Source organism: Myotis nattereri (genome assembly GCF_964212035.1).
Source record: "Myotis nattereri genome assembly, chromosome: 12".
NCBI lineage: Eukaryota > Metazoa > Chordata > Mammalia > Chiroptera > Vespertilionidae > Myotis > Myotis nattereri.
In genome coordinates this window covers 29,229,623-29,243,514 of record NC_138087.1, presented here as the reverse complement: position 1 = coordinate 29,243,514, position 13,892 = coordinate 29,229,623, and positions in this window count along the sequence as shown.

Here is a 13,892-nt window from a genome sequence, read left to right as displayed (position 1 = left end):
GTCCTGACCTTTGCTAGGACTTCAAAGGTTACTAGCTTTTGGGGGTCTCTGTCTAAACTCAGCTAGTGAAGACAATGAATGGACTCGGGCATTCACACATATTTTGAAAAAGCAGATGTTTGGACCATGATTGTCTTACTTGCTTCATCGCCAATAAAACCATCTGAAACATGAGTTAAAGACTAGAAAACAGTGAACTCAAATTCTTTTTTTCTCTCTTCTGAACTCTCAGTTGTATGACATTCCTATGTATTCCTGATTTGTACGATGGATGAACCGTTTAGATTCATTTTGTCTAATATAGTAGGTATAGCTATTACCTACATGTGGCAGCTGAGCACTTGAGGAACTGATTTTAATTAATCTTCATTTAAAAACTAGTGTAAACTATATTTTTAAAAAGCACAATATTATTGTTATGACATTTGTCTTTAGTCATTATCACATCTAAGAGGTAAATTTTGTATTTGTTGTGTAAGGTCCCAGCCTGTTGACAGTGATGCTAGAAATGCCCGAGGCACTTGCCTGCACTGTCTCACACAGTGAACCTCCTCAAACATTTCTCCCATCTGGCTGAGTTAGCCCTGTGGCTGTTGTTATTATTGCAGGATGCACTGCAACAAAAGCCATTGGGGAACTTTGGGGGACAAATTGTCAGTTGTATATCCTACCTAATAGTAATAACATTATATGTAAATGAATTAAACACTCAAATTAAAATACAGAAATAAGAAAAATAGATTAAATAATATTACCTGACTTTTTGCAGGCCACAATAAACGTAGTAATTTTAAAATAAACAATGGGAAAAGATATACCTTGGAAAATTTGGCTATACTCATATTAAGCAAAATGTACTATAAAACAAACAAAAAAGTTACTAGAGACAAAGAGAACTTAATAATAATAAAAGAGTCAATTCATTATCAAAAAAATAAATTTAAACATATATGCACCTAATAACAGAGCCCCAAAATACATAAAGAAAAAGCTGATGAAACTGTAGAGAGAAATATGCAGTTTGATAATGATAGATGGAAATGTGATTGCCTTAATTTCAATAATGATTAGAACAAGTAAACAGACCAACAAAGAAGTAAAAGACCCGAACATTACTACAATCTAAGTAAATATAGCCAACGCACAGGGTGGGGTAAAAGGACATTTACAGTTGTAAGTGAAACAAGTTTTATTCTAGTATTCTTTATTAATTGTTCATTTATTTATTTGTAGTATGACTGTAAATCTACATTTGCCCCACCCTGTTTATAGAACATTCTACCAAATAACAGCAGAATGCACGTTTTTTCAAGTGCACCTGGTACGTTCTCTGGGATAGACCATATATTAGACTACAGTGCATATTTTAATAATTTAAAAAGTTGCCGAAACCGGTTTGGCTCAGTGGATAGAGCGTCGGCCTGCGGACTGAGAGGTCCCAGGTTCGATTCCGGTCAAGGGCATGTACCTGGGTTGCGGGCATATCCCCAGTAGGAGATGTGCAGGAGGCAGCTGATCGACGATTCTCTCTCATCGATGTTTCTAACTCTCTATCTCTCTCCCTTCCTCTCTGTAAAAAATCAATAAAATAAAATTAAAAAAAAAATAAAAAAAATAAAAAGTTGAAATCATACAGAGTATGTTCTCCAACCACAATAAAGTAAAACTATAACACAGTAGCTAAATGAAATGTGGATTTTACAGATATATAAATAGCAACTTATTCTAAACAAGCAATGGATCAAAGGAGAACTAAAAATGGGCATTAGAAAATACATAAACATAAATGAAAACACAATATACCAAAACTTATGAGATATAGCCAAAGAAGTACTTAGAAGGAAATTATAGCTGAAAATGACAATTTTTAAAAAGAGCTATATTAAATCAGTAATATAATCCTTCACCTTCAGAAACTAGTAAAATGAGAAATATTTAAACATTTCTAGGAAATTCATAATATATTTGAACAATTAAAAAGAATTGCTAAATTTGGTCACCTGAAAACAAAATTTAATATCTACCTATAATATTTCAGTTTTTTCAACAGAATCTAACCTATAACCTTGGATAGGTATAAAATGACTTTGATTCTTGCACAAAAAGAAAATTATTTTTTATAAAGAAATGATCAAATAAATTATTTTAATTATTAAAATCTGTTAGAAATTAACAGGATATTAAAACAGAAATTTTGCACACAGCTACGTTCAGTTAAGCCACCAAACAACTGATAATAAAATTATCTTTATAGCAATATAAAAAATGAGTTGTATGAGGCTCATTTCTTTTTTCACATAAATTTTGTCTTCAAAACCTTTCAAATTTACCACAAATATTGTCAGGATACAGTCTATGAATGTCAAACTAGTGGGTATTATTTTTTTTTAAAGACTAATCTCATTTTAACATAATTTATTTTCTATTACAATTTAGAGATCTTCAAAGATTTCAGGTCAAAAGTCTAAATTTAGGAGTGTTTTAAGATAATAACTTAATGTTTGTTTTAATGAATTATATAACTGTAAATACAGATTAAAAAATTCTATAGCAGCCTCTATGAAAAACATTGTTGACATTGTGGTTACTATCATTGAGAATATATGTACAAATACTATGGATCATTGGCCGTTTATGGAACTGCTTGAAAAATAGACAGTGGCCGAAACCGGTTTGGCTCAGTGGATAGAGCGTCGGCCTGTGGACTGAAAGGTCCCAGGTTCCATTCCGGTCAAGGGCATGTACCTGGGTTGCGGGCATATCCCCAGTAGGAGATGTGCAGGAGGCAGCTGATCGATGTTTCTCTCTCATCGATGTTTCTAACTCTATCTCTCTCCCTTCCTCTCTGTAAAAAATCAATAACATATATTTAAAAAAAAAATAGGCAGTGAATTGAATGATTTCGTGTTCTTTGGTATACTTATTGGTTATGTTGTGGGAAAGTTTCACAAAGATTTATTGTATTGTTAACCTCTGTTTAACTTTACCCTAAATGAAAAGAAGTACACACAACAAAATATTTAATAACCAGAAGAAAAAGTAGCAGTGTGATTTATCTTTAATTTATATTTACCATAATGAAAACACTTCTGTGTAACTTACCTAAACAGGTATGAAATTGAAGTTGAAATTAAAATGTTTTATAATATGAAAAATAAAATCTATAGCTACTTCTAACTAAAAATCAATATTAAATTTTTTAATTGTAATCAACAGTGTGATGTAAATTGACTTCAAAAATTAAAACAAAATATATATATTATACCATTTTTTATTACCTAGTTATATAAAAAAGCTTTGTATACTATTGAAATTAAGTTGGTATTAATCTCAATTTTATTATCTTTGTTGTTGGAAGTATTATGGATGTCTCCCATTGTTTTCCCCATTGTTCCCCTCTACCCCGCTCCTGCCCCCTCCCCAGGCCTTCATTGCACTATTGTCTATGTCCATGGGTTATGCATATATGCATATCAGTTCTTTGGTTAATACGTACCTGCTCCCTTCTCCCCCTCCCCCGACCTTCCGTCTGAGATTCATTAGTCTGTTGCATGCTTCCATGTCTCTGGTGCTATTTTGTTTGTCAGTTTATTTTGTTCATTAGATTCCACATATAAGTGAGATCATGTGATATTTGTCTTTCTCTGATTGGTTTATTTTGTTTAGCATAATACTTTCCAGGTCCCTCCATGTTGTCTCAAAGATACTTCTTTTTTTAAATATATGTTATTTTTAATTTAAATTATTTATTGTTTAAAGTATTACATAAGTCTCCTTCCCCAAACACTCACATTGACCTCTCCCTAGCTGCCCCCACATCCCAGCACATGCCCTCAACCCCTCACTATCTGTGTCCATCGTTATGCTCATATGCATGCATACAAGTCCTTTGGTTGATCTCTTACCCACTTACTCTACCCGCCCCCACCCCCAACCCCCACACACACCTTTCCTCATAGGTTGGACAGTCTGTTTGATGCTTCTATGACTCTGGTTCTGTTTTTGTTCATCAGTTTGTGTTGTTCATTATATTCCAAAAATGAGTGAGATCATGTGATATTTATCTTTCTCTGACTGGCTTATTTCGCTTAGCATAATGCTCTCCAGTTCCATCCATGCTGTTGCAAATGGCAAAAATCCCTTCTTTTTTATAGCAGCATAGTATTCCATTGTGTAGATGTACCACAGTTTCCTAATCCACTCATCTGCTAATGGGCACTTAGGCTGTTTCTAAATCTTAGCTATTGTAAATTATGCTTCTATGAACATAGGGGGTACATATAACCTTTCTGATTGATGTTTCTATTTTCTTAGGACATATTCCTAGAAGTGGGATCACCCAGCCAAATGGAAGGTCCATTTTTAATTTTTTGAGGAAGCGCCATACTGTTTTCCACAGTGGCTGCAGCAGTCTGCATTCCCACCAGCAATGCAAGAGGGTTCCTTTTTCTCCGCATCCTCCCCAGCACTTGTCATTTGTTGATTTTTTGATGATAGCCATTCTTGACAGGTGTGAGATGGTATCTCATTGTCATTTTGATTTGCATCTCTGGGATGATTAGTGACTGAGCATGTTTTCATATGTCTCTGGGCCTTCTGTATATCCTCTTTCAAAAAGTGTCTATTTAGGTCTTTTGCCCATTTTTTGATTAGATTGTTTAATCTTCCTTTTATTAAGTTTTATGAGTTCCCTATAAATTTTGGAGATTAAACCTCTTACCAGAGATAACAATGGCAAATATGTTCTCCCAGGCAGTGGGCTTTCTTATTGTTTTGTTGGTGGTTTCTTTTGCTGTGCAGAATCCTTTTATTTTGATGTAGTCCTATTTGTTTATTTTCTCCTTAGTTTCCATTGCCCTAGGAGCTGTATCGGTAAAGATATTGCTACAACAAATGTCTGCTCTTTTGCTGCCTATGGCTTCTTCTAAGATTTTTTATGGTTTCCCATCTTACGTTTAAGTCCTTTATCCATTTTGAGTTTATTTTTGTGTATGGTGTAAGTTGGTGGTCCAGTTTCATTTTTTTGCATGTATCTGTCCAATTTTCCCAACACCATTTATTGAAGAGACTGTCTTGACTCCATGGCATGCTCTTGCCTCCTTTGTCAAATATTAAGTGAGCATAATGACTTCTGTGGATTTCTGGGCTTGCTGTACTGTTCCATTTGTCTATATGTCTGTTCTTGTGCCAGTACCAGGCAGTTTTGAGAACTGCATCTTTGTAGTACAGCTTGGTATCTGGTATTGTGATCCCTCAAACTTTGTTCTTCTTTCACAAGATTTCTGTAGCTATTCAGTGTCTTTTTTTATTCTAGATTAATTTTTGAAAAGTTTATTCTAGGTTTTTGAAGTATTTCCTTGGTATTTTAATGGTGATTGCATTGAATCTATAGATTGCTTTGGGTACTATGGACATTTTAATGATTTGAGTCTACCAATCCTTGAACACAATATATATTTCCATTTGTTTATATCTTCCTCTATCTCTTTTTTCTGAGTACAGGCCACCTCCTTGGTTAAATTTATTCCTAGGTATCTTAATTTTATTGTTGCAAAGGTAAATGGGATCATTATTAATTTTTTAGTTTCTCTTTCTGTGAGTTCATTATCCGGGTATTAAAAAACCATAGATTTCTGGGTGTTAATTTTGTATCCTGCTATATTGCTGAATTCATTTATTAATTCTAGTAGTTTTTTGATGTAGTCTTTAGGGTTTTCTATGTACAATATCATGTCATCTGTGAATAATGACAATTTTACTTCTCCTTTTCCAATTTGGATGCCTTTTATTTTTTCTTCTTTTCTGATTGCTATGGCTAGCACTTCCAGTACTATGTTGAACAGGAGTGGTGAGAGTGGGCATCCCTTGTTCCTGTTCTTAGGGGAAATGGTTTTAGTTTTTGCCCATTGAGTATGATATTGGCTGTGTGTTTGTCATATATGGCTTTTATTATGTTGAGGTATGATTCCTCTATACCCACTTTGCTGAGAGTTTTTATCAGGAAAGTTTTTATCAGGTGTTGGATTTTGTCAAATGCCTTTTCTGCATCAATTGATATGACTATGTGATTTTTGTCTCAATTTGTTTATGTGATGTATCACGTGTATTAACTTGTGGATATTGAACCATCCTTGCATCCCTGAAATAAACCCACTTGGTCATGGTCTATGATCTTTCTAATGTAATGCTGGATCGAATTTGCTAGAATTTTGTTGAGGATTTTAGCATCTACTAGTATGTTCATCAGGGATATTGGCCTGTAATTCTCTTTCTTTGTAGTGTCTTTGTTGGGTTTTGGGATTAGGGTAATGCTGGCTTCATAGACAGAGCTTGAAGTGTGCCTTCCTCTTAAATATTTTGGAATAGTCGGAGAAGGATTGGTTTTAGCTGCTCATGCGGCTTTTCACTAGGTCGCGTGGGGTGGCTGCTTTTGCGCGTAGGGCCATTGCAGCTTTTCATGCTGTCGCTGGCCATGGCTGCTCCTCAGGCAGTTGAGAGAGAGAGATAGAAATATCAAGGATGAGAGAGAATCATTGTTTGGCTGCCTCCTACATACCCCGTAGTGGGGACTGAGCCTGCAACCTGGGAAGGTGCCCTGAACAGAAATGGAGCCATTACTTCCTGCTTCATAGGTCGATGCTGTATCACTGAGCCATGCTGGCTGGGAAGATCCTTCTTGTTTACAGCTGCCTAGTATTCCATTGTGTAGATGTACCACTGCTTTTTTATCCACTCATCTACTGATGGACACTTCTACTGTTTCTAGATCTTAGCTATTATAAATTGGGCTGCTATGAACATAAGGGTGCATATATTCTTTCTGATTGGTGTTTCAGGTTATGTATAATATATTCCTAGAACTGAAATCACTGGAACAAATGGCAGTTCTATTTTTAATTTTTTATATTAAAATATATTAATTATTCAAAAAGGAAAAGAAAAAATTAATACTGCTATTAATGGACATTTCTGTGAGTCCAAAAAGGCACTGGTGGTCCAGAACTATCGATTCTGAAACAAATTTAAACAATGTCATAATTTTCTTTTTGGCCCATGTTGTTATAAGGAAATATGTTTTAGGGTATATTTTCATCAGGAAACAGATTTCATACAAGTTGATAGGATGAACTTTTTTATTGAGGTTCAATCAATTATGAGCTGTAAGATGTTGAACCTCTGAGTCTAGATGGAAATAATAGTTCATAGAATTGTTATTAGTATTAAATGCTATATAAAGTACTTAGTACTGTATTTAGCTCCCAGTGTTTTATATATAACTAGAGGTCTGGTGCACAAAATTCATGCATGCGGGGGTTTGGGGAGGGTCCCCTCAGCCCTGCCTGTACCCTCTCCAATCCAGGACCCCCGACTGCCGGACATCCCTCTCAAAATCCTGGACCATTGGTTCCTAACTGCTCACCTGCCTGCCTGCCTGATTGCCCCTAACTGCCCCCCCTGCCAGCCTGATCACCTCTAACCACCTCTTCCTGCTGGCCTGATTGCTCCTACTGCCCCCCCCTGCCGGCCTGGTTGCCCCTAACTGCCCCCCTGCTGGCCTGATCACCCCCAACTCATCCCACCCACCGCCTGCTGGCCTGGTTGCCCCCAATTGCCCCACCTGCATGTCCAGTCGCCCCACACAGCCTGCTGCTGTTCAGTTGTTTGGTCAAACCTCACTAACCCCCCTGCCAGCCTGGTTACCCCATGCAGCCTGTTCGGTCATCCGTTTGGTTGCAATGGTCACTTAGGCTTTTATATAGGTAGATGGCTAATTATAAGAATGATGATAGTAATAATTAAGACTGTGACCAGCCTGTGCTCTATAAGTTTACATGGTATTTTTTCTTTTTTTTTTTTTTAACATTCAAGATTGTGGCATCCAAGGAGATAAATAATCTATCTTGCAGGATAAATAAATAAAAATCAACAAATTAAAAAATAATAAAAAAATAAAGTTGTTTTTTAACTTATTGAACATTCCATTGAATTTTGATGTTAATCATAATTTGGTGACAAAAAGGATAGTGAATTTTATTACCTTGAACATATATAACATTGACATTTAGGAATGAAAATGCAGATTTAAATGTTAAAGTAAATGAATCTTTAGTTTTAAATGTAGTTTTTTAATAGCCAATGAAAATTTTGTGTACAATGAAGATGTGCTATAAATGTAAAATATGAGCCAGCTATTAAAAATTTAGTGTTGTGAAATATATTACTATTAATTTTTATTGACTGCTTATAGAAATGGTATTATTTTAGATATATTAAATTAAATTAAAGATAAAGTTAACATTAATTTCAACAGATCCTATCTATTTTTATGACAACTAGAAAATTTAGTATTACAAATGAGCCCTACATATTCCTAGTGGACAACACTGGCATATAAAATGCATCTCTATATTGTCTAAAAATTATTGATGCAGTATTGATTTCTATCTTACTTAAGTATTACTCATGCTGTCAGTTATACCTTAAAGATTATCAATGATACTTTGGTGAATTCCTCTGTACATTGCCAACTACCTGGATCCAGAGGGAAGACATTATTTAGAACAGTTGAATTATCCCAGGCTCTCTCAAGATTTTCACTTTCAATACTTCAAAATAATGTCAACTATATTATTTTAAACATTTTTAGTTGTTCTCTTTGACAAATAAATCATCAAAATGGGAGTTGGCAGTTTTGTCATTTATCTGTTATGAAACTCTAAAAGCTGCACTTAGCATTTCTGTTTTCCTTCTTGCTCTGAAGGGAACATTACAAGCATTTGTTGTTGTGAGGATTCTCCACAAGCCTCTCTTTTTAGTGTTCTTAATGCAATTTTTATGTGCCTATGATATTCATATTAGTGCTTAGTCAATGATAATCCTTTCATTTTGGAACATGTAATCATTGTGTTTACTTCTGTGGGTTTTTAATGTGTTTATTAAAAATTGCATGCAGTTTTAGAGTACTCAAAAGGTACACAAAAGTGCATATAAACCTAAAGGAAAACTCCTGAGTTAGCTATGGACAGGCTTTCCATTAAGCCACTAGGAGTGCTGGTAGCTGACAGCCTCTAGCTGTTTGGATCTTCAGATATAATGCACATTTTTATAATTTTTATGTTCTGTTCTTGAAATTTATTTTCTACCCTATGATGGTAGGTTTCTGTGTAATCTTGCCTAGGTTACAGTATCAGACATTAATCTAGGTATTGCTCTGAAGGTATTTTGTAGCTGTGGTTAATATCTACAAGGAGGACTCTAAGCAACGGAGATGACTTTTCATAGTGAGCTGAGACCTCATCCAATCATTTGAAGACTTTAAGGGTAAAAACTGAGGTTCCCAAGAGAAGAACTTATTTTTCAACATTGTAGCATGAACTCCTGGGTTTCCAGCATGGCGGCCTCCTCCACAGAATTCAGACATGCCAGAGGCCACAACCTAAGCCAATTTATTTAAACAAACAAATTAATAATTCATAAAATTAATATAAGCCTATACAATAAATACTATATTTCATATATAATGTAAAATATTAAACATATAAATATATCAATTCTACTGGTTCTGTTTCCCTGTGGATCCCTGAATGATATATATCCCCTAGAAATAAAAGTATTTAATTTGTATTCCTTTTGATAAGGAAAGATGTGAACAGCAATATTGATTGTCATATAATATCACAGGTTTTTGTAACTTAATTTTTCTTTCTGTTCTAAAAATGGTTTTGTCACATGGAAGCCTTGAAATGCTATGTCTGTGAAAAATTTCTTAAGAACATGGGATTATGCATCAAAACTATTTGATTTACAAGAAACTAATATAAAAACACTTCTACAAAACAGTATATATTTGCAATGAGGTAAACTCAGTGCCATAATTTGGTTTCTTTCTTTTACTATTGAATTTATCCTTTAATTTTTGCATTTGAATATATAAGTGTCTCATGCTTCATTTTAAATTGAAAATGACTAATGTCTCAATCAGTTATCTGGGCTAGCACATATATCTTCACTGCGGGAGCGAAACATCTATTCTCCTGTGTGGAGAACCTATGGAAGACGCTGCTCCTTTTTGTCCCTTTGGCTTTCATAGCTTCTCTGAATCAATACTATAATTGACCACTCTACATCTGGATTTCACTGTTTTGGACATAACTACCCCTCAGTTTTATATTTTTACCATCACTGCTGGGTGCCTCTCTGAGACTACAGCCCTTATTACCACTGGACCCCACATTAATTATGGTCTGTTTTTTAACCCACTTGTTGCTTTGCCCCCTTTACTTGCAGCACACACTCAGGCCCTGGAACCTGTTTCCTAGCCAGACCTCATTTTTTATCTAGACCTCACTATCTCAGAATATCAATCTTTCATCATACTTGACTCACCTCATTGATTCCACTGATTGATTTGACTTTCAACACCATCTGCAATACCAATGCTCTCTACTATACCACCACTATACTCTATTTTAATTCTGATCCAATCTGACTTGGTTCCAATCCAAATAAACACTTAACCAGAGAGCTCATTTCTAGGTAGCCCTGGTTAGTTGACCTTTCATGTTTTTGCCATCTCAGATAGGGACTGTATGTCTGTTCATGTCCACCTTAGCCTGGTGGTAGACATCTACCAAGGAATTGTTCCATAATCATTTTTTTATTCTGGGCTCTGCTGAAAGGGCTCCTTTCTCCCAATCTGGGGGCTTTATTTTCCCCACTCTGAAAATCTCTAGATGCTTCTATACCCTTTTCTTCAGCACTGATGACCAGGAGCTTTTGGAAATACAAATTTTAAAGAGTGAATTTCTGCATTTTGGAGGACAAATAAAATAAGAACAGATAAGCTTTCAAATAACTGAGGCTAGACTATGAACTGATTTTTTAGAAATACTAGAGTGACTAGGTGGGTGGCAAGATTCAAAGCCTCCCCCATGAGTTCTGGAGAACTGAGGGGAAAATGGGCCAAGAGAAAATAATCCAGGATTCCAGGTCCATCAGGGTGATTTCAGTATATCCAGTGGTCTCATGTTTGGCCATTTCCTTTGGTGGATGGAGAGTGTTGTTGTTATTTTTGTTCTTGTTGAGAGTATGGTGTCTCTTCTGTTCAGCCAGTAAACGCTATACACTGCCTTACAAGGGGACAATGCAAATAAAATGGTTTAATCCAGGTAGTGAAAAGCTATTAGTTTTCAAATTAATGATCCTCTGAGGAGGATGGTATCTGTTTCTCATAAGCAAAAATATTGCTTTACCCACATATATGTGTTTCATTAATAGCAGAGTGTTGTTTGATGTGTGTGTACCATGTTTAGTGTACAGGTTTAGAATATAGGAGTTTTGACTTGGTAAAACAAAGGGTTTAACTTTATCTCATACTGAGTCCTGTTTTGGTTTCTGAAAATAACAAGGATGTTTGTGAGGTTTACAGTGGCATGAAATATCCATATCATCCTGTATTCCTTCATTCGCACCTGCACGGATATCCTATTTCTAAAATCCCGTATTTTTCCACTTTGTTTCATGACCCAGAAATTCCAGTCCTAAGTATATATACAGAAATATTTTAAAAACATATAGCTACACAAAAACATGTATATCAATATTTATAGAAGAATTTTTATAATAATAAAAAATAGAAGCAATCCTTATGTCTATCGATTGATGAGTGGATAAACAAAAAAAAATGGTGTATGCATGAATTGAATATTATTCAATCACGAAAAAGATCAAGTACTAACATATACAACATCACTGATGAGCCTTGAAAACATTATGCTAATTGAAAGAAACCAGAGTCAAAAGGCCACATACTATTTGATTCTATGTATATACAGTGCCCAGAATAGGCAAATCTATTGAGACAAAAAATAGTTGTTTATCAGAGGATGGGGTTGGAGCAGGGAATAAGATGTAAATGTTAATAGTTACGGGAATTTATTTTTGAGGTAATGAAATACGCTGGAATTAGGTAATTGTGATTTTTGTACTAAATTTTGAATATACAAAACATCTCTGAATAGTTTGCTTTAAAGAGTTAAATTTTATGGCATGTGAATTATATACCAATAAAAATACTATTCCACAACAAAATCATGTGAAAGAAATTAGGATGAATACAAAGACAGTATTTTGCATGACGAATCAAAATGAAGACTTGTTTTACCTCAGTGCAAGACTCATTAAGCTTCTTTTGGAAAGATTGCATTATTTGAAAATTTATAAATAGATCAATAAAACAGAAAAAAAGCTACTAAGAAACACAGAACAAGTGGCTTCTTTGAATGGTAGAAAAACCCTTAGAAATAAATGAAAACAATTGACCTTTCAAAATAAATAAATTGAGGAAAGTTTCCAACTAAATGAGAAAATATATTATTAAATTCGTATCTAGCATCATATGCAAAATACATTTCTGACAAGTTATAGATCAAATGCAAAAAACAAGCTGTTAATTGTCAATAAACACATCCTCAAATGTAGGTTAAGAAATATAAAATAAGGCACAAAGAGAAACAATCATGAACAAATATAGTGATAAAGTGGAGAAAACAACAAAAATATATGAACAGATAATTTATAAAATAAGAAAAGATGTCAATAAGTTAACTAATTGACAAACAGTAAATTTATAAAACAAGGAAATACTGAATTATAACAATTCATTTTCACTAAAAAATATGACTATATTATTGAGAATGTAATAAAATAAAACTCTCCTTATCTCTAAGACACATTGTAGCATTACTTTTTGCTCACAATTCTGCAAATGTTAGGTTGAAAAATGTGCATACTTCAAGATCCAGAAATTCCCATATACAACTCTTTATCCTAGAGAAATGTGCATACTTCAAGATCCAGAAATTCCCATATACAACTCTTTATCCTAGAGAAACGTTTACAAATGGGCAAAATAAAGCATATAAGAGAATGTTTAATAGTAATTGATTGGGAACAAGTAGTGATATATCATATATACATATGGAATATGTATGTGATATACATTGAATATATATGATATATCTGTAATAGTAATACTAGTTGAATCTAAATGTATCTACTTTTATAAAGCTAATATAGGTAATGCTGAATTAAAGAGCTACGTGTAAAAAAATGTAATGCATTTCTGCAGTATTTGACAACACAATACTCTCTAGTGTGTATGGATAGAAAATCTCTAAAAGGATATATGTCAAATTATAATAGGAGCTGCTTTGGGGTGGAGCAGAAGAAAATAGTTATAAATCAAAGTAAAACTCCCAAAAAGAATCTGAAGACAATAGGGAAAAATATTAACTTTTGCTAATTGTAAGTGTTCTTTTTATTTCTTTGTATTTTATGTTTGAATTTTTCACTGTAAAAAGTCACTTAAAATTAGCTAAATTTTATTTCTCCCATATTTCCAGTTAAATTGCACTCCAACTGTATGATACAAATTAAAATTTAAGTCCTCAGGCATAGTTCTGCTTAAAGTTAAAAGGAATTTCTTCTATATTTTGCCTTTATGGTCTGACAATGTGTTAATCATCATATGAAGTGTACAAAAAGTTGAAGAGAAAACAGCAGGAAACCACTCAAGGTAGAACATAATCCTTTGATTAGAAGCAGTTATTTCTAAAATTTATGACATGTGACAGCAACTGTTGGCCTCTTTATTATATTTTTCTATAACTTATGTTTCATATCCTAAAAAAAGGACTTTTTTCTGAAAATTAGAAAGTGAATTAAGTGTCCTTAAAATTTTATTAAAATCAATTTGAGGGATGATGGATGTAACTAGACTTTTTATTGTGATCATTTCATAATATGTACATATTTGAATCATAATGTATACCTGAAACTAATATGATGTTATATACCAATTATATCTCAGTTTTAAAAACTTTTTCATTGAT